This window comes from Nicotiana tomentosiformis, chromosome 8, assembly GCF_000390325.3.
Source record: "Nicotiana tomentosiformis chromosome 8, ASM39032v3, whole genome shotgun sequence".
In the NCBI taxonomy this organism is placed as follows: Eukaryota; Viridiplantae; Streptophyta; class Magnoliopsida; order Solanales; family Solanaceae; genus Nicotiana; species Nicotiana tomentosiformis.
Genome location: NC_090819.1, coordinates 13,522,639 through 13,542,277, shown reverse-complemented (window position 1 = coordinate 13,542,277; position 19,639 = coordinate 13,522,639).

Here is a 19,639-nt window from a genome sequence, read left to right as displayed (position 1 = left end):
AGAAGCAAAATATTGTCAAGTTATTACAAACCAATTGTCTTAGAATCATCAAATCAGATCAAATAAACTCCACCCCCTCGAATAAACATAAGCATTGCCCCCAATGCTTAAAAAAATAGGAGTAAAGGAAGGGTAAGAGTGAAGAAAATTCCATATGGCTCCTTGACCATCTATGTGTCCACAACAGCGTCACCACCCTCAGTCTCCTCCAACTGGATCTCATCATCCTCAACTCTGGGAGTGACTGGGTTGGTGAACATCTGACGCACTGCCTCAGCAGTGTCAGCAGCAGAGTCTGGCTCCTCAGACTGGCTAGGTGGTGTTGTAGGTGCTGTAGGATCTGGGCCTGGATGGTGTGGGTCAATCAGCATATCAAATGGAATATCTCCGGCTGCTGCAAGCTTGCTGTCTCCGGAGCTTGTCCACTAACTTCTTGGAGGCCTGGGACTTTCTCATTTTCTTAACATATTTTCCTAGATCTTCGATCACTGACCCATGTTGTACCAATGCAGCCATGATAGTGTTCTGGTTGTCCAGAAGCTTCTTCAGAGTGTCTTCCACTGATGGGGGCATCTGAGGTGCCGGCATAGTGGACTGTGCTGCAACAGTATTGGATAAATCAGATAGCTTTGCAGTAGTTGTCTGCATCCAGTTGTTGAGGCTCGCTAATGTCTGGGAGACTCGCAGCGCAGAGAGTGGTGCAGTAGGCATCGGCACCGGCTTCAAAGCCGAGGTGGAACCTATGACAAGTACTATTGTAGGCAGTGAGGGTGGTGGTTGAGGCATAGCTGCAAAACTAGCTAAAGGCTCGACTGAAGTGGATTGAATGTCAACTGCCTCTACAACTACCACCAATGGCTCATCAGACTGGCCTGTGGTGGTAGACGAGTGACCATTTTTCTTAAGGTTGTGTGCATCCATCAATAAGTACCATGAGAAGGGATTCTTCGCCCACACCTTCATATCAAAGTACCTCAACTCTACCCTCGCATTCATAAGACACTCTATAATGGTGTTGTGATACAGGTAGGTGTGTCAGCTTGTTGAGCAACCACAGAGATATTGGCCGACCTCACGGCGCCCACATTGATGGGGTACCCGGCCATGATTGAAGCCACTAGAACTGCCCGCGGGATAGGAGGATATGTCTCATTTTGGCTCGGGTCTAGTCGGCTGCATACAAAGGTATGCCACTCCTTTGCCTCAAAGCTCAGCGTACTCCTGTGAATAGAAACTCCTATTGTGATCCATCGTGGTGGTGGCCCAAGATCTGCTAAAATCTCAGCTAGCCAAGGCCAAGCTTCATCCCCAAGTGCACATTTCTCTAAGTACTCGGTCGGCTCGACATCATCAAAACCCAAGTAAGTGTTCAGTGCGTGCTGATCAATGTGGACAAAGGTCTCAATACTGCAGGGTTATACCTCGCAAGATCTTTCAATTGAAACCGTCGCTCAAGAGTGAGCAACCTCACTGGCCACCATTCACGAAAATTGGTGAAGGCAGCCAAACTGACAAACCGATTCTCCCACACCTCTTTCTTCTTCGACCTCTCAAGGTCTGCAGCTGTAGCATCTCCCCCTCTGCCATCATCTGGGATGTCACTACAAGGATGTCTCTGGTGCCTGGGGAACAAGTGTAGTGGAAGGCTCATAAGACTGACTGTCACTCTTCGAACCCTCGGAGGTGCTATGTGATGATTACGTCTCATCCCTGAGCTGATATCTCCCTCACAGCCTTGATTAGATGGCCGACTGCTCATGTACAAAGGTTGAGTTTCCCTCTGATGCGTCCCTAGACAGGACATAGGAACTGGTCTCCAAGAGGTCTGCACCTCTCCCTCTGCCGGTTTCTGTCTTCTTTCTGATTTCAAGCTGTTAGGCACTAGGTAAGGGTCTCTTTCCTCAACCCCGAGAGGGGTTACCCCTTCCTTTTGAAGTGTCGCCTCTGCCTCTAGATCTAACCATGTTCTGTGCCAAGCAAAGGTGATTGTTAGTTGCAATTCAAGTTTAGACACAAAATTAAATAAGGACACAATACAAGATACAGTGAAAAATACGGTAGAAACATGCTTGCAGGGTAGGGAGTTGCGGTCCGCAGAATTTTCATTGCGGCCGCAAAATGCTCATTGCGGACCGCATAATTTTCCATTGCGTCTGCGAAAATGGATTGCGGTACGCACATTTCTCATTGCATCCACATCACAAATAACACCAATATGCCAACTCTCTGGTGACAGAGAATTGGCTATTTTGCAGCCACAACAAGTTTTCTGCGGTCCGCACAAATTGTCTTGCGGCCGCACATGAGAGTCACAAATTTTGCACCTCTCTGATCACAAGAAATAAGGTGTTCTGCAGCCACAATGTGATTTCTGCGGTCCGCACATTTTTTATTGCGGCTGCAGAACCATGCCTTACTAAAGTACCCTAGACCGAGCTTATGCGAACCGAACAATTTCTTGTACGGCCGCAAATTTGAACCAATTACAAACAAACCATCATTTTTACCTAGGGATTGAAATATTTGCACAATTTTGACATGGAAACAACATCTAAGCATGAAAATCTATTTACCCATTCTCCTTAGAGCATTTTTCAGTCTACCCACCACATATTTACCCCACATAGTTGTGCAAATAGATTCAACACACTAATGGTCTAAATTTCTACTAAAAGTCTAAAAATATAAAGAAATTAACAAGATTATGAAGCATACCAAATGTGAATGAGTGAAGAAAATGAGTGATCACAGTTGCTAGGCATGTGGACAGATGATTCAAGAAGAAATTTCAAATTTGTGCAATTTGTAAGCTTAGAGATAGAAAAGGGGAACTATGGCCTAGATTCTCTATTATATCAAACGGTTTCTTCCAAGGGAAAGAGACGTGGGTGCAGATGCAAAATTCCAATTGCGGTACGCACTTTGTTACTTGAGGGCCCAGTTGCCCTTGCATTTTGCGGTCCGTAGAATTTGGTCTGCGGCCGCAGATTTTTTTGCGGACCGCAGAATTTGTCTTGCGGCCTCAGATTGGCTATTTTTCTTGTCACGACCCAAAATCCGTTAGAGGTCGTGATAGCACCGGACACCATTGTCAGGCAAGCTAACACTAAATAGTTAATTAAATTTTCATTTTAATATTTTTGAAATCATAAATTTACTTCAATTTATCTAGTAAAAGATGAATTTACAGAATAAATAACAATGTTTTCTAATTTCAATACTGAACATCCCATAATTATCACAGAACCCGGTGTCACAAGTGCATGAGCTTTTTCTAGGAATTTAAAATAAAATACAATAACTGTCCGGTATACAAATTTGCACATGAAGGAAAATACAATACTCTGAAGGAGACTCTGCTGGCTGCGAAGCATCGTATAGAATGAAGCTCACCTAAGTCCTCGCCATAATCGCGCCTCTGCGCCCACAAGGCCGCTAAACATATGTATACCTGCACAAAAATATGCAGCAAATGTAGTATGAGTACGTAGATCAACGCATACCTAGTAAGTGTCCCGCATAACCCCGAAGAAGTAGTGACGAGGGGTCGACTTCGACACTTACTAGTGATCCGATAATATCAGGTACAGTAAAGAAGTGAATGAATATGAGACAGCGTAAATATATGAAACAAACACATATAAAATACATAGTATAATTTTCCTCTTTACAATTTACTCACGCTCTCAACTAGCAAGTTCCTTCCATAACCAGAGCATATATATAGATATAGTGGATTTCATCAAAGAGGTTGTCATAATCCAAATCAGGGAAAAACCCTCAGATACACTGGCTTCTTTCTAAACGTTACGCACGATTCGATGAGGATAATATATATATGAAATGCCGAGGCATACAGCCCGATCCAACCTAAAAGTAAATTGTGCACTGCCGAGGGTCGAACAGCACAAACCATAGATGCATCTATTAACCTGTCGAGGCGAACGGCCCGTTCCCATGAGAGTGTGGTACATAAATCCTACCGAGGCAAACGACCCGATCCCATAAGAATGTTAGAAGGAAATACCCTGCTCGCGAATAATACGTGCGATGCGGTCAAATATAAATTTAAGGAATCTCCCCGCTCGCGGATCATACTTGCAACGTGGTCAAATATAAATTTAACATTAAAATCATATCTTAGCTTATAGCTTTTTAAGAAAATTACCCCACTCGCGAAACATACATGCGACGCGGTTACACATAGATTTCTTAAGCTATTATAGCATTACTCAATCCTTTTCGAAATTTCGAAGTTCAAACAAACCCTTTTAAATCTTACGTTCTTCAATTTCAACTCCTTTCAAAACATTTAATAAGAAAACTCAATCTCGCTCCCTCTCAAGGCAGACAATAAACATAAATCAATAACAATATCAACAAGGCATCATGTGAGCCTAAAACTACCCGGACATAGGCATAGCTAGTAGCTACGTACGGACTCTCGTCACCTCGTGCGTATGTAGCCCCCACAAATAGAAGCACACAATAATTTAGTTCATCTATGGGGTTAATTCCCTCTTACAAGGTTAGAAAGAAGACTTACCTCATTCCGAAGTTTCATAACCGGCTCCCAAGACATTCAATCAACTCAAATCGATGCCCAACGCTCCAAAACTAGTCAATAAGTAAGCAAATCCATAAATATATACTCTAATACTCATTATAATCCTATTTACACCAATTCCCAACTCCGTTCGAAAAGTCGATAAAATCACCCTCGGGCCCACGTGCCCGGATTCCAAAAATTTTTGAAGATAATTATTACCCATAGCCTTATGAACTCAAATATATAATTTATTCCCAATTCCATGCCCAAATTTTGTGGCAAAAATCCAAAATACCAAGTTCTAAGTCTTTCTTCAAAGTCTCAAATTTCTACTAGTTTTCATACCTAAATCCGTATATAAACCTTGTATTTAGCTTGCAATAGGTAGGAATCACTTACCTTGATGTAGATGATGAAGATGGAGCTCCAAAATCGCTCCAATACCGGCTGCCATGGAGGAAATGAAGTGCAAATGAGCCAAAACCTCGATTTTAAAAGAACACTGCCCAGGTCTTTCCCCTTCGCGATTTCGAAACTCCACTCGCAATCGCGAAGGCCAATCAATCAGCTGTCTAAAAGCTTCCCTTTCGCGAACGCGATGCCCAGAACATGATCGCATTGCTCAACCCCCTTCCACTTTCGCGATCGCGAACACCTCTATGCGATCGCATAGAACAACCTTCACCAAACGGGCCAGCCCCATTAACACAGCGCATTTTCAATAGCCTCGACGCGAACGCGAATAACCTTCGGCTCGACCCTCCGTGAACGCGAACCATTATACGCGATTGTGTAGAGTAAAAATCTCAACAGTCCACTTAACCTTTCGCGATCGCGGCCCTTTCTTCGCGATCGCTTAAGAGGAAATTAGATGCCCAGAAACCAGCAATTCCTCAGAGTCCAATATCCGTCCGAACTCAATTCGAGACACACCCGAGGCCCCCGGGACCTCAACCAATTATGCCAACACGTTCCAAAACACATTACGAACTTAGTCGAGCCTTCAAATCATATCAAATAACATCGAAATAATGAATCGCACCCCAATTTAAACTTAATGAACTTTGAAACTTCAACTTCTACAATCGATGCTGAAACCTATCAAATCACGTCCGATTGTCCTCAAATTTTGCACACAAGTCACATTTGACATTACGGACCTACCCCAGCTTCCAAAATCAGATTTCGACCTCGATATCAAAAAGTCCACTTCCGGTCAAACTTCTCAAAAACCTTCAAATTTCTAGCTTTAGCCAAATGACTCCAAAATGACCTACGGACCTCCGAATCCACTTCCGGACACGCTCCCAATACCAGAATCACCATACGGAGCTATTTCCAGACTCGGAATCCAAAACGGACATTGATAACATTGAAATTCACTTTAACCCAAATTTATGAAATTCTTCCAAAATGCCAACTTCCATAATAGGCGCCGAAACGCTCCCGGGTCATCCAAAACTCGATCCGGACATACGCCCAAGTCCAAATTCATCATACAAACCTGTTGGAACCTTCAAATCCCGATTCTGAGATCGTTTACTAAAAAATTCAACCTTAGTCAATTCTTCCAACTTAAAGCTTCCGAAATGAGAATTTTCTTTTCAAATCAACTCTGAACTTCTGAAATTTCAATTCCGACCATGCGTACCAGTCATAATACCTGAAGTGAAGTTGCTCATGGCCTCAAACTGCTGAACGATGTGCTAGATCTTAAAACAACCGGTTGGATCGTTACATTTCTAACAGTCCAACTTCAGAGAGTTGTCATTTTCTACCTTCAATTTGTGCGGTTTGCTATGTAATTGTGTGGCCGCAGAGCACCTTTTGCTGTAGCAACCATAATTGTGTGGTCCGTACAATACAATTGCGGTCCGCAATTCTTTCCATACTTAACCAATTTCTGGCCACAATTCCTGTAAAGTACACTCATCCCTACAACACACTTCAAATCCAATTAGCATAAAAAATAACACCTAACTACAAAAGAAGAAAAGAAAAGAAAAAGAAACATGGGTTGCCTCCCAAGAAGTGCCTAATTTAACGTCGCGACATGACACAGATTACCCTCATTTGAAATGAATCACCGCCATAACGTGGCCATCACCAACTTTTTGCAAATAGTGCTTCATCCGGTAACCATTGACTTGGAATACCTCATTATTTTGTTCTTCAAGTCCAATGCACCAAAAGGCGTCACAACCTCAATTTCAAAGGGACCACTCCATATTGACTTTAGCTTTCCGGGAAACATCCTCAACCGTGAGTTGAATAACAGAACAAGATCACCCACTTTGAACTCTTGGTTCCAAATGTATTTGTCATGCATATATTTCATCTTTTCTTTGTACAAGGACTAACTTACATATGCATGGTACCGAAACTCATCCAATTCATTCAAATGTGCAACCCTTAAATTAGCGACTACATCTCAATCAAGATTCAACTTCTTTAAAGCCCACATGGCTTTGTGCTCAAGTTCCACTAGGAGATGACAAGCTTTTTCGAACACCAACCAGTATGGAGACATTCTGATAGGTGTTTTGTATACCGTCCGATAAGCCCATAATGCATCATCGAGCTTCTTGGACCAATCCGTCCGGTTAGCATTCACTGTTTTGGACAAGATACTCTTTATCTCCGGTTGGATACTTTCACTTGACCGCTAGCTTTTGGATGATAGGGAGTCGTAACTTTATGATTAACAACATACTTGATAAGTAAAGTTTCAAAATCTTTGTTGCAAAAATGCGACCCCCCATCGCTTATGATAGCCTGCGGAGTACCAAACCTTGTGAAAATATTTTTCTTCAAGAATGTCACCACACTTCTTGCTTCATTGTTGGGTAGAGCAATGGCCTCGACCCATTTAGACACATAATCAACCGTGACCAAGATGTAGGTGTTTCCACAAGAACTCACAAAATGACCCATGAAATCAATTCCCTACACATCAAAGATATCAATCTCTAAAATAGTAGTGAGAGGCATTGAATGACTTGACCGGTCATTTTGGTCATTTAAGATCCTTTCAACTATTTGAAGTCTTGAATAGATTCATACGATGTATTATTACTTGTGTGAATTGTCAGTTTTGGTTTTCAGGTATTTCAGAGTTAGTTTGGAAGAATGAAATTCAAGGTTTAAAGCTTAAGTTGAAAAGGTTTACCGGATATTAACTTATGTGTAAATGACCCTCGAATAGAGTTTTGATAATTCCAATAGCTCCGTATGGTGATTTTGGACTTAGGAGTGTTTCCGAAAAATTATTTGGAAGCCCGTAGTTAAATTAGGCTTGAAATGGCGAAAATATAAAGTTTAAGTTTGGAAGTTTGACCAGGGAGTTGACTTTTTAATAAGAGTCAAAATCTGATTATAGAAATTGGAATAGGTCTGTTATGTCATTTATGACTTGTGTGCAAAATTTGAAGTCATTCCGGATTGATTTGATAGGTTTTGGCATTGAATGTAGAAGTTGAAATTTTTTAGTTTCATTAAGCTTGAATTGGGGTATGATTTGTGGTTTTAGCGTTGTTTGATGTGATTCGAAGCCTCGAGCGGGTTTGTGTTATGTTTTGGGACTTGTTAGTATGATTGGGCGGGGTCCCGGGGGCCTCAGGTGTGAGGTTTCAGACCATTTCTCCTTGTTTTGCAACTTCTGGAGCTGATATTTGGTGTTGTTCTTCGCGAGCGCGAAGGGTCTCACGCGTTCACCAAGAAGGATTTTGAGGTTCTGGGAATTTTCCCATGACAAACGCAATGCAGTAGACGCAAATGCGGAGCAGAGGCTATGGAAGTCTACGCGAACCCGAGTGGGCTGATGCGAACGCAAAGAGGAAGGGGAGTTGCGGGCCTACCTGGCATTATGCCTTCGCGAATGCAGCTCGAGGCCCGCGAATGCGTAAGGCAGAGATAGGAAGGCTTCGCGAATGCAACGAGGAGTTTGCGAATGCGAATGAGGAAATTTTGGCATCACATTTTGTGCTTCGCGAACGCGTAGCAAGGGCCGCGTTCGTGAAGAAGAAAAGCCTGGGCAGTGAGTTTAAGTTATGAAAATTGGACTTTGTCCCATTTTCCATTTTTGATGATTTGGAGATCAGGGAGAGGCGATTTTCGGGAGAGTTTCAAGGAAAACAGTGGGGGAAGTGTTCTTAACTCATTATTGGTCAAATTACCAGAATCCATGGTTGTTTTTAACATTTAATTGGTGATTTAAGATGGAAAATTGCGAAAATCCTCTTGGTTTAATTTGAAGATTTGAGGGTCAAATTGATGTCGGAATTTGGTAAAATTTGTATGGTTGAACTCGTAATTGAATGAGTTATTGGATTTTGTGAGTTTCATCGTATTCTAAGACATGAGCCCCACAGGCAATTTTTGAGTGTAATTTCGGATTTTGTGGAAAAAATTGTATTTTGATATGGAATTAATTCCTATAATTTGTGTTAACTGAATCGAATTAAATATGACTAGATTTGAGCCGTTCGGAAGTTGATACGCGTAGAATGGAATTTCTGGAGCATTGTTTAGCTTGCTTGACATTTGATTCGGCTTGTTCGAGGTAAGTAACTCTTCTAATCTTGGAGCTGAGAGTATGAACCCTGATTATACGTGTTATGTGTTTGGTGTTGATGTGATGCACATGCTAGGTAACGGGCGTGTGAGCGTGCACCGTGTGAACTGTGACTCTGTTATTCCTGTGGTGCTGTGTAGTTACCTGAACTTATGTGTATTTATTAAATCTCTACGTACTAGAGTTATCGAGTTGTGATTCATATTAGAAACCATGTCTAGGCAACATGCTTATTCTGTTGGGACCCATTGAGGTCGTTACTGCTGTTGAGTTATTTGCTTACATTGCAATTTCATACTCAGTCATGTTTATTTATTTTATATCATATCTCAGTCTCTGTTGCTACATATTGACATATCATATCATCATTTTTGGGCCCCTTTTCCTGACATTGTAAGCCCGAGAGACTAAAAAGATTAATGACTGAGTGAGGCCAAGGGCCTGATTATGAGGATATTGATACTATGGCACGTGAGTTGTCCTTGCAGCACGTGAGTTGTCTGTGCGGATCCATATATTGATACTATAGCACGTGAGTTGTCCGTGCGGATCCAGATATTGATACTATAGCACGTGAGTTGTCCGTGCAGCATGTGAGTTGTCCGTGTGATTTATAGCGCTTGGGCTGAAAGAGCCCCTCCGAAGTCTGCACACACCCCTAGTGAGCACGGTTGATTTATATTGAGGGATGGATCTTCCCTGGACATGGATCTTGTCTGAAGTATTTATATCTGGGGACGGATCTTCCCCACAGGCTGGATTGGCCCTACTTAGTACTGATTGACTGATGGTCAGTTGATGTATATATTCCGGGATGGATCTTCCTTGGGTCGGATTGGCCATATACAGTACTGAGTGATTGAGCATGATGAGTGGAAAGTGTGAGACAGTGAGATTGAGTACTCTGAGAGTGTGAGTACATGCGTTCATCTCTGAGATACGCTGCATTAACATGCACACATGACATACATGCATAGAGATATACTTTTCTCATGTTGTACGGTATCACGTCATACATGACTTCTCACACATATTGACATATGGGCATAGTGATGCATTTTACACTAGCTATCTGGAAAGAAAATGAAACATCTTATTTATTGTTGGAAGGAGTTTTAGGAAAATTACTGTTTTCAAACTTACTCATATTTTTGGCAACTTCGGTAAACGGCTTGGGTTTTCATTGATACACTTGAAAGGTAGAACTATTTTCAGAAATCATAATTAAGCTGAGCATTTTATCTCTGAGTTACTTCTTTTATTACTTGTTTTACGTTGTTATAGACTGTTGTTGGCAATTGGTGTTGGACCCGACCTTTATTCCAATTCATCACTACTTTCAATATAAGGTTAGGTTTGTTACTTATTGAGTACATGGGGTCGGTTGTACTCATACTGCACTTCCGCACCTTGCGTGCAGATGTTGGTTGCTGATATTGTTGTGATCGACGGGAGCTGGAATTAAAGACGTACCTTCGTTCCAGTTGTAGCTGCCTCTTGTTCATGGTAGCCTTAGATTTATAAAAATCTGTTTATGTGCGTTTTGAACAAATGATGTATTTATTTCATACCAGCTTTGTAAATTATAATCTTAGAAGCTCATGATTTGTACTACTAGTTCTTGGGAAGATGTATCAGTTTCAGATATTTTCTTTTAATTAATTGCCTTATTAATTTCATTGGAATTGGTTAGTTGTTAATTGGCTTACCTTGCGGGTTGGGTTAGGTGCCTTCACGACTAGTTGAATTTTGGGGTCGTGACATGCATTTCATTCTTCTTCAATATTCCACAAGCCCTTTGACATTCATCACATCTTTTCACTAAATCATTTTCATCCTTGTAAGGAGTGGGCCAATAGAAACCGTAACTTAGCACTTTGGCCGCCGTTCTTGCTCCACCATGGTGACCACTATATGGCGAAGAATGACAAGCCACAAGAATATCACTTTGCTCTTCTTCCAGTACACATCTTCTAATTACCCCATCCGTACAAATTCGGAAAAGGTATGGCTCATCCCAATAATAATCTTGACAATCTTGTTTGAGCTGCTTCCTTTGGTTTGAAGAAAACTCATCTAGGAAAATTCCAAACACAAGGAAATTTCCTAGATCCACGAACCATGGCACCTCCTTCATTGAAATGTCCAAGAGTTGCTCATCGGAGAAGGAGTCATTGATTTCAAGGCCATCATGCAGCCTCCCCTCCTCCTCCAAATGAGACAAGTGGTCCGCCACTTGATTTTTGCTCCCTCTTCGATCTTAGATGTCAATATCAAACTCTTGCAACTAAAACACACATCTCATCAAGTATGCGCAGAACTTCTCAATTGCAAACACAATGCAAGGAGATCTTTCGAGAATAGTAGACCAGATGAAAAATCTTGTTGATGTGTTTCCCCAAAACAGCTCCAACCGCTACATGACCAATTAGGAGCGGTGATAATGGGAGTGGTTGTCAACTTGAACTTTAACAATTCAGAGGCTATCATGCAATCATCACTGAAGTGAAACTTAGCATCTTTATCTAAAGGTTTGCACAACGAGTTCACCACTTTAGAGAAATCCTTGATGAAACGTCGATAAAACCCTGCATGGCCTAAGAAACTTCGCACACCTTTCACCGAAGTTGGAGGTGGAAGTTTTGAATCACCTCAATCTCTGCCTTGTCAACTTTAATGCCATTCTTAGAGATCTTATGGCCAAGGATAATGCCTTCCTCAACCATGAAATGATACTTCTCCCAATTTAGCACCAAATTTGTTTCTTCAAATCTTGCCAATACTTTATCCAAATTTGCCAAGCAATCATCAAAGGAATCCCCAAATACCGAGAAGTCATCCATGAAAACCTCAAGGTAGTCCTCCACTATGTCCGTGAAGATAGACATCATACATATTTTAAAAGTCATCGGTCCATTACATAAACCGAATGGCATCCACTTGAATGCGAAAGTACCATAGGGACATATAAAAGTTTTTTTCTCTTGATCTTCCGGAGCAATAAGGATTTGGTTGTAGCCCGAATATCCATCTAGAAAACAATAGAAAGCATGACCGGCCAACCTATCAAGCATTTGGTCAAGGAAGGGGACTTTGTTGAGCTTGTGATAGTCCATATACACTCTCCACCCGGTCACCGTTCTTGTGGGTATCAAATCATTATTATCATTGGTGACCACCATCATTCCGCCCTTCTTTGGAACACATTGCATCGGAGAAGTCCACGAACTATCGAAAATGGGGTAAATAACCCCGGCATCCAAGCACTTGATAATCTCCTTTTTGATCACTTCTTGCATAGCCTCATTGAGTCTCCTTTGATGTTCAATAGATGGTTTTGCGTCTTCCTCCATGTTGATATTATGCTTGCAAAATGTAAGGCTTATTACCTGAATATTCGCCAATGTCAATCCAATAGCCTTCCTCCTCTTATGTAGCACCGCCAATATGGAGTCAACCTCCACGTTAGTCAAAGAAGAGTAAAGAATAACCAGTAAAGTAGAACAAGGACCAAGAAATTCATATCGAAGATGTGGAGGCAATGGCTTCAACTCCAAGGTCGGAGGCTCTTCAATTGAGGGCTTTGTATGAGGAGTTTTCCTATTTTCATGATCCAAGGAGAGTTTCCGGGGTGTATAGTTGTACAACCCCATTCCTTGCAAAGAATTCACATATTCCATAAAGCTATCCATCTCCTCATCATCAAAGTTGAGCAAGACAACCTCCAACATATCACCCACATTTATCGTGCCACTTGTATCATCAATAATCACATCGCTCACCAAGTCCACAAAAGAAAATATTTCATTGCTATTAGGTTGCCGCATAGATTTGCGCACGTGAAATATCACCTTTTCATCACCAACCCGGAAAGTGAGTTCTCCGGCTTCCACTTCAATAAGAGCCTTCCCCGTAGCAAGGAAATATCTTCCAAGAATAATCGGCATCTCATAGTCCACTTCATAATCAAGAATGACAAAATCTGCTGGAAGAATGAATTTATCAACACGAACTAATACATCTTCAATCACTCCCAACGGTCTCTTCATGGTACGATCGGCCATTTATAATCTCATAGATATGGGTCTTGGTTGCCCAATTCCTAAAGTCTTGAAAACTGAATAGGGCATTAAATTGATACTTTCCCCAAGATCACAAAGAGCTTTAGCAAACTCAGCACTTTCAATGGTACAAGAGATTGTGAAAGCATCGGGATATTCCAATTTAGGAGCCACTGAATGCACAATTCCACTCACTTGATGAGTGACTTTGATAGTTTCAAAATTTATTAACCGCTTCTTTGTCACCAAATCTTTCATAAAATTTGTATAATTGGGCATTTGTTCCAAGGCTTAAACTAATGGCACATTGATTGAGAGACTCTTCATCATGTCAATGAACCTTTAGAATTGATTCTCTGCATTTTGTTTGGAAAACCTTTGAGGATATGGAGGAGTAGGCTTAGGCAATGGTGCCTTAGCCTTTTGTACTACCAGTTCCAGTATGTCAACAACGTGATCCCTAGACGGGTTCACTTCCTCTTAAGTCTCTTCCACATTGTCATCAATATCAATCCACACTTCTTCATTTGCTTGCACTACATTGTTCGGGATCTCTTCTTCTTATACCACTTGCTCATCATCCACAAGTTGCCTTTGACTTGAGGTGGGTACATTCCCACCTTTTCCACTTCTTGTAGTAACGGCTATAGCATGCCCCGTGTTGTTCCCACCCTTTGGGTTCACCACCGTGTCACTTGGTAGTGCCCCCTTAGGACGAGAATTTAGAGCTTGAGAGATTTTTCCCATTTACACTTTTAAGTTGCGGATCGATGTGTTGTGTGAGGCAAGTTAGGCATCAGAATCGGCATTCTTCTCCATCATTTTCTTGAACATGTTCTCAATACGTCCCATTTCATTGTTGGAAGAACTAGGACCATGCGAAGGATAAGGAAGCGTGTTGCTAGATTGTTGATACATCGGAGGCCTTTGAAAATCCGACCCCCAATTGCTTGGATTGTTACTCCATCCGCCTTGATTGTTACCTCCCCAATTGCCTTGATTATTGTTGTTATGCTAATTCCCTTGATTATTGCCACCACTCCAATTTTCTTGATTGTTGTTGTTATTCCAATTGCTTTGATTGTTTCCACCACTCTAATTACCTTTGTTGTGAGAATTCCAATTTCTTTGATTGTTTTGAGGTAGCCATTGTTGTTGGCTTGGGCCTTGGAAGTTGTTTCTTTGCCCTTGTTCACCGTCATACTTACTCCCTCCATTGCATTGACTTGCCTCGGGTTTTGCACTTGTTGAAGTTGAGCCTTTACCAATTAGTTCATGATGGTAGTCAATTCGGCTATGGCTTGCCCATGGTCATGCAACTCTTTGTGAAGGTGAATCACATTGGGATCACCTTGTGAAACATTAGCCCGTGATTGCCACGCCGATGAAGTATCCGCCATTTCATCCAAAATATCACATGCCTCAGCATAAGGCGTAGTCATGAAGTTCCCACCGGCAAGTTGATTCACTAAACATTGGTTGGTTGTGTTGATCCCCCGATAGAAAGTTTGTTGAATCATGTTCTCTGTCATATCATTGTTGGGACACTCTTTAACCATTGTTCTATATCGTTCCCATATATCGTGTAGTGGTTCATTGGGATCTTGCAGGAATGCTAGAATTCCATTCCGAAGTATAGCCATGCGCCCGAGAGAGAAGTACTTAGAAATAAATTTCTCCGTCAATTCATCCCAAGTGTGAATGTAATAGTTTGTCAAACGTTCCAAACAATCTAAAGCTTTCCCCCGTAGAGAGAAGGGAAAATCCTTAGCCTCAAAGCATCCCCGGAGACATTTGTTTGTTTACTCCCCCAACACGTATCAACGAACCCCTTCAATTGTTTGTATGCATTTTGACCCGGAGCTCCGGTGAAGAACCCTCGTTGCTCAAGCAAGGTGAGCATCATGTTAGTTATTTGAAAGTTGCTTGCCCTAATGCGGGGAGAGACTATTGCACTTGCATATCCTTCATTCAGCAACACCGGTGTGGAGCCGCTCATGGGGGAGGTGGGGTGGAGTGGGCACATTTTCATGAAGCACTCGGCCTCGTATATTGGATTGAGGTTCAAGAGGAACCTCATACATTTGATCATTCTCAACGTCTACGTCCCCCAAATCAATGTTTCCGAGCTCATTGTTTGCCATGGTTGAACCTACAATTTGCCAACACGTTAGTAACACGGAAGGAAAAGAAGATATTCCAAAAACACACCCAAATATATAGCTAACACCATTTGTAACTCCCGGCAACGACGCCAAAAATTGTCTATCGCGCACAATGCACACCTCAAAACATGGTATGAAACGGTCGATTGCAATTATAGTAACCCAACGAAGAGTCGGGATCGAATCCACAGGGTGCTAGATGGGAGTTAGGCGTATATATTCTAATGCGTAAATTTGAACTATCTTAGATTGCACTTCCACAAAATGGTTTTTTTGATATTTCTATTTTAAAACTAAAGATTTCAAAGTAAAGAAATAAAACTAGGATAATTGTTTTTGATGTTTTTCAAGTTTGTAAAAAGCCTAGGGCTATGACCATCACCTAGATATTCTCCTAATGGGTTAAAACCCTTAATGCCTGTTTTGCTTATCGGGGTATATTATAGCTATCAACTCTCAAATACCCACTCAATACCTCTCGGTCAGAGAGAGATTTTGCCCAATTTGGCTTTCTCAAGTCCAAATAGGTATCACACAAAATGGTTGATAAAACCTCAAGTCTGGTTATTACTATCTCTAGGTTGAAACCTTTAATTAGGTTAATCAATCTCTCGATTGACCCAATTTCTTGTTAGCCAAATTTTCCTAGACTAAGTTTCTCTTTCTCAAGTAGAAATTAAGTCAAATAAGCATGAACTAACGTTTGCAACCATTAATTCCACAGATTAAAACATAAATAAGGCTAAATAATAAACACCCAATCATAAACAAGCACTAAATTAGATACTCATAAGGTTTATACACTAGGGTTGGGTCAAATTCCTAGTAACAATCTAGCTACTCATGCTTGAAATTGAAGAAATAGAAGAAGAAATACTAATTAAACTCATATTATAAAGTTGAAATGATATAATCTATAGTAAAATACTCTAAAAATAGAAAACTTCAAAAGAGGAAAAGAAAAATGGCTACAGGACTTGCTGATGTAAAAAGTTGACCTAATTTTATGAAATTCGTATATTTATACAAAGCTGCAAATTTCTGATAAAAATGCCCTTCGGGAGGTTCTCCTTCCGCACAATTCCATGTGCGGTCTGTAGAATTCTTCATCTTGCAGGAGCTTAGGTTCTGCGGCTGCACAATTATGAACTGCGGCTGCGAGACAACAGTTCTTTGGTCCACAGATTTAGAATTGCGGCCACAACCTAGTCTTTTACAGTATGCACTTTTATGTCAACGACCGCAAGACACTTCTCGTGCCCGCAATTCTGAGGGACTTGGAACTTGGAAATTTGCACACCCTCTGAAGTTGATATCAAACTCTTCGTTTGCAGCCACACTATTCCTGTGCGATCCGCAGTTTGCTAGAAATTCTACAGGGATTTCCTTCGTTGTTTGTGGCCGCAGATGGAATTATGTGGACCGCAATTTGTTCTGCGGACCGTACTTTGTATGCTTCTGTACCCTTTTGTTGCCTTGATCTCCGACTACAATTTTTTGAGTCGGATTTTATCTCAGGAGTCCAACTTCCAATATTTCGGCAATTCTGCACTTTTCATTAGTTTTGGGAACACAATTCAATGCTTTTAGACTAAAACAAAAGTAAAAAGGCGCTAATAAGTAGTCAAAATCCCCACTTATCACCGCCCCCCCGGTCCACGTCTCGAAATCTGCTAAAAGTCGCAAAACACGAAAGTCATTCAACCAAGAGTCCAACCATACCAAATTTACCAAAATCCGACACCAAATCGTCACCCAAATCCCCAAATCAAACTCTCTAAATCCCTAGCCTCAAACTCTCAATTTACACCTTAAATACACCCCAACTAGGTGGAAAAATCAACAGGGAAACAACATTATTGATACAAAATTAACACAAGGGACTTACCTCAAGAAAACCCCTCGCATATCCTCTCAAGAATCGCCAAACCCCGAGCTTAAAATGTTTGCAATGAAGCAAAATCGTGAACCCTTGCTTTTCAATGTTTTGCCTAGCACTTCTGCTTCTGCGGAAACTTACCCGCTTCTGCAGTGTTGCAGAAGTGACCACATACCCGCTTCTTCCACTCTTGCGGTCCCTTACTCCGCTCTTGCGGACACGTTTCTGCGAGCCTCCAAGTCGCTTCTACGGACCCAACTCCCATGCATATTTTCGTTTCTGCGGTCCCCCTGTCGCATCTGCGCAGCAATTCCATCGCACCTTCACACTCTCCTCTAAACTCGCACCCTAGCCCACACCTGCGAGCTCGCACCTGCAATCAAAGCTCCGCAAGTGCGGTTACACTAGTAACCTCCAGCTTCAGCAACCTTTAAATTTTAACTTTTGATCCGTTAACCATCTGGAATCAACCTGAGGCCCCCAGGACCTCAACCAAACATACCAATAAGTCTTAAAACACGATACGAACTTAGTCGAGCCCTCCAATAACATCAAACAATATCAAAAATACGAATCACACCCCAATTCAAACCTATAGAAATTAAGAAATTCCAACTTCTACAAACGATGCCGAAACCTATCAAATCATGTCCGATTGACCCCAAATTTTGCACACAACTCAAAAATGACATTATGGACCTACTCCAACTTTCGGAATTGGAATCTGACCCCGATATCAAAAATTCCACTCCCAGTCAAACTTTCTAAAAATTCAACTTTCGCCATTTCAAGCCTAATTCCACTACGGACCTTCAAGCCACAATCCGGACACACTTCTAAGTACAAAATCACCTAACGGAGCTAACAAAACCATCGAAACTCCATTCTGTAGTCGTCTACACCTAAGTCCACATTCGGTCAACCTTTTGAACTTAAGTTTTCATCCTTGAGATTAAGTGTCTTAATTCATTCCGAAACCTCACCGGACCCGAATCGACTACCCCCGCAAGTCACACAACAGCTAAAAGTACAAAATGAGCAGTGTCACAATCCGAAATTCCCACCTTCGGACCGTGATGGCACCTAACATTTCACTTTCTAGGCAAGCCAACGTTAGAATAATATTATCTATTTTTAAAACAATTTTAAATTATTAATAATCAAGGAAACAAAATCGAAAGCTAAGTTTGAAACATTGTGAAATAATCCATAAAAACAGCGGTGTCTAAATACCATACCAGAATTGGTGTCACAAGTGCATGAGCTTCTAGAATAAATACAAATAAAGGTCTGAATAAAGTAAAGCAGTCTGAAAATAAGCACACAGCTAAAGTAAAATAGACGGGGACTTCAGTACTGCGGACGCCATGCAATTATACCTCAAGTCTCCTCCGAATAGCTGAAATCCGAGCAAGTCTATGGTACACCACTGGGACCAACTCCAAAATCTGCACAAGAAGTGCAGAGTATAATATCAGTACAACCGACCCCATGTACTGGTAAGTGATGAGCCTAACCTCGACGAAGTAGTGACGAGGCTAAGGTGGTTCACTTACATTAACATGTACGCAATATTGATAACAACAACAAATAATAAAAATAAATCAGGCAACTCATTTATAATAATTGAAGCCAACTCAGCAGTCATAATCCATTATTATTTCAACTAATTCTGTTGCAGTGTGCAATCCGCTCTCACAATATATTCACATTCAATTCTGTTGTGTATTTATTTCAATCAAGTATATATAGACTTTTAAAAAAGTCTGTTACGACGTACAACCCGATCCTCCAATATTGACTTTTTAATAAGTCTGTTGCGGCGTGTAACCCGATCCTCCAATATTAAATTTTTAATAAGTTTGTTGCGGCGTGCAACCCGATCCTCCAATATGCAACCCGATCCTCCAATATTGACTTTTTAATAAGTCTGTTGCGGCGTGCAACCCTATCCTCCAATATATATATATATATATATATATATATATATATATATATATATATATATATATATATATATATATATATATATATATATATCCATCCCAATCAATTCTGTTGCGGCGTGCAACCCGCTCCTCCAACATATTCATTTACCAATTCTTATAGAAGAACTTTTTCCAATAAATACAACAATTAATATAAAACTATAAGACAACAAACATACAATAATTATGATTTAATTATGAAACAAACAATGAAAAATAGCAAATTATTTTGGAACTCGGGAAGAAAATAGGCAGTTTAATATTTAATATACTAAATGTCAAATAACAATTAAGACACATAATACAAATAGCATGAAACAATTAATGCAAGAATTCAAGGATTAATGTTTGACAAAGAATAGGAGAAAAATAATTATTATAATAATTAATTCATGATTTAAAATAATTTATGATTTTTCAAGTA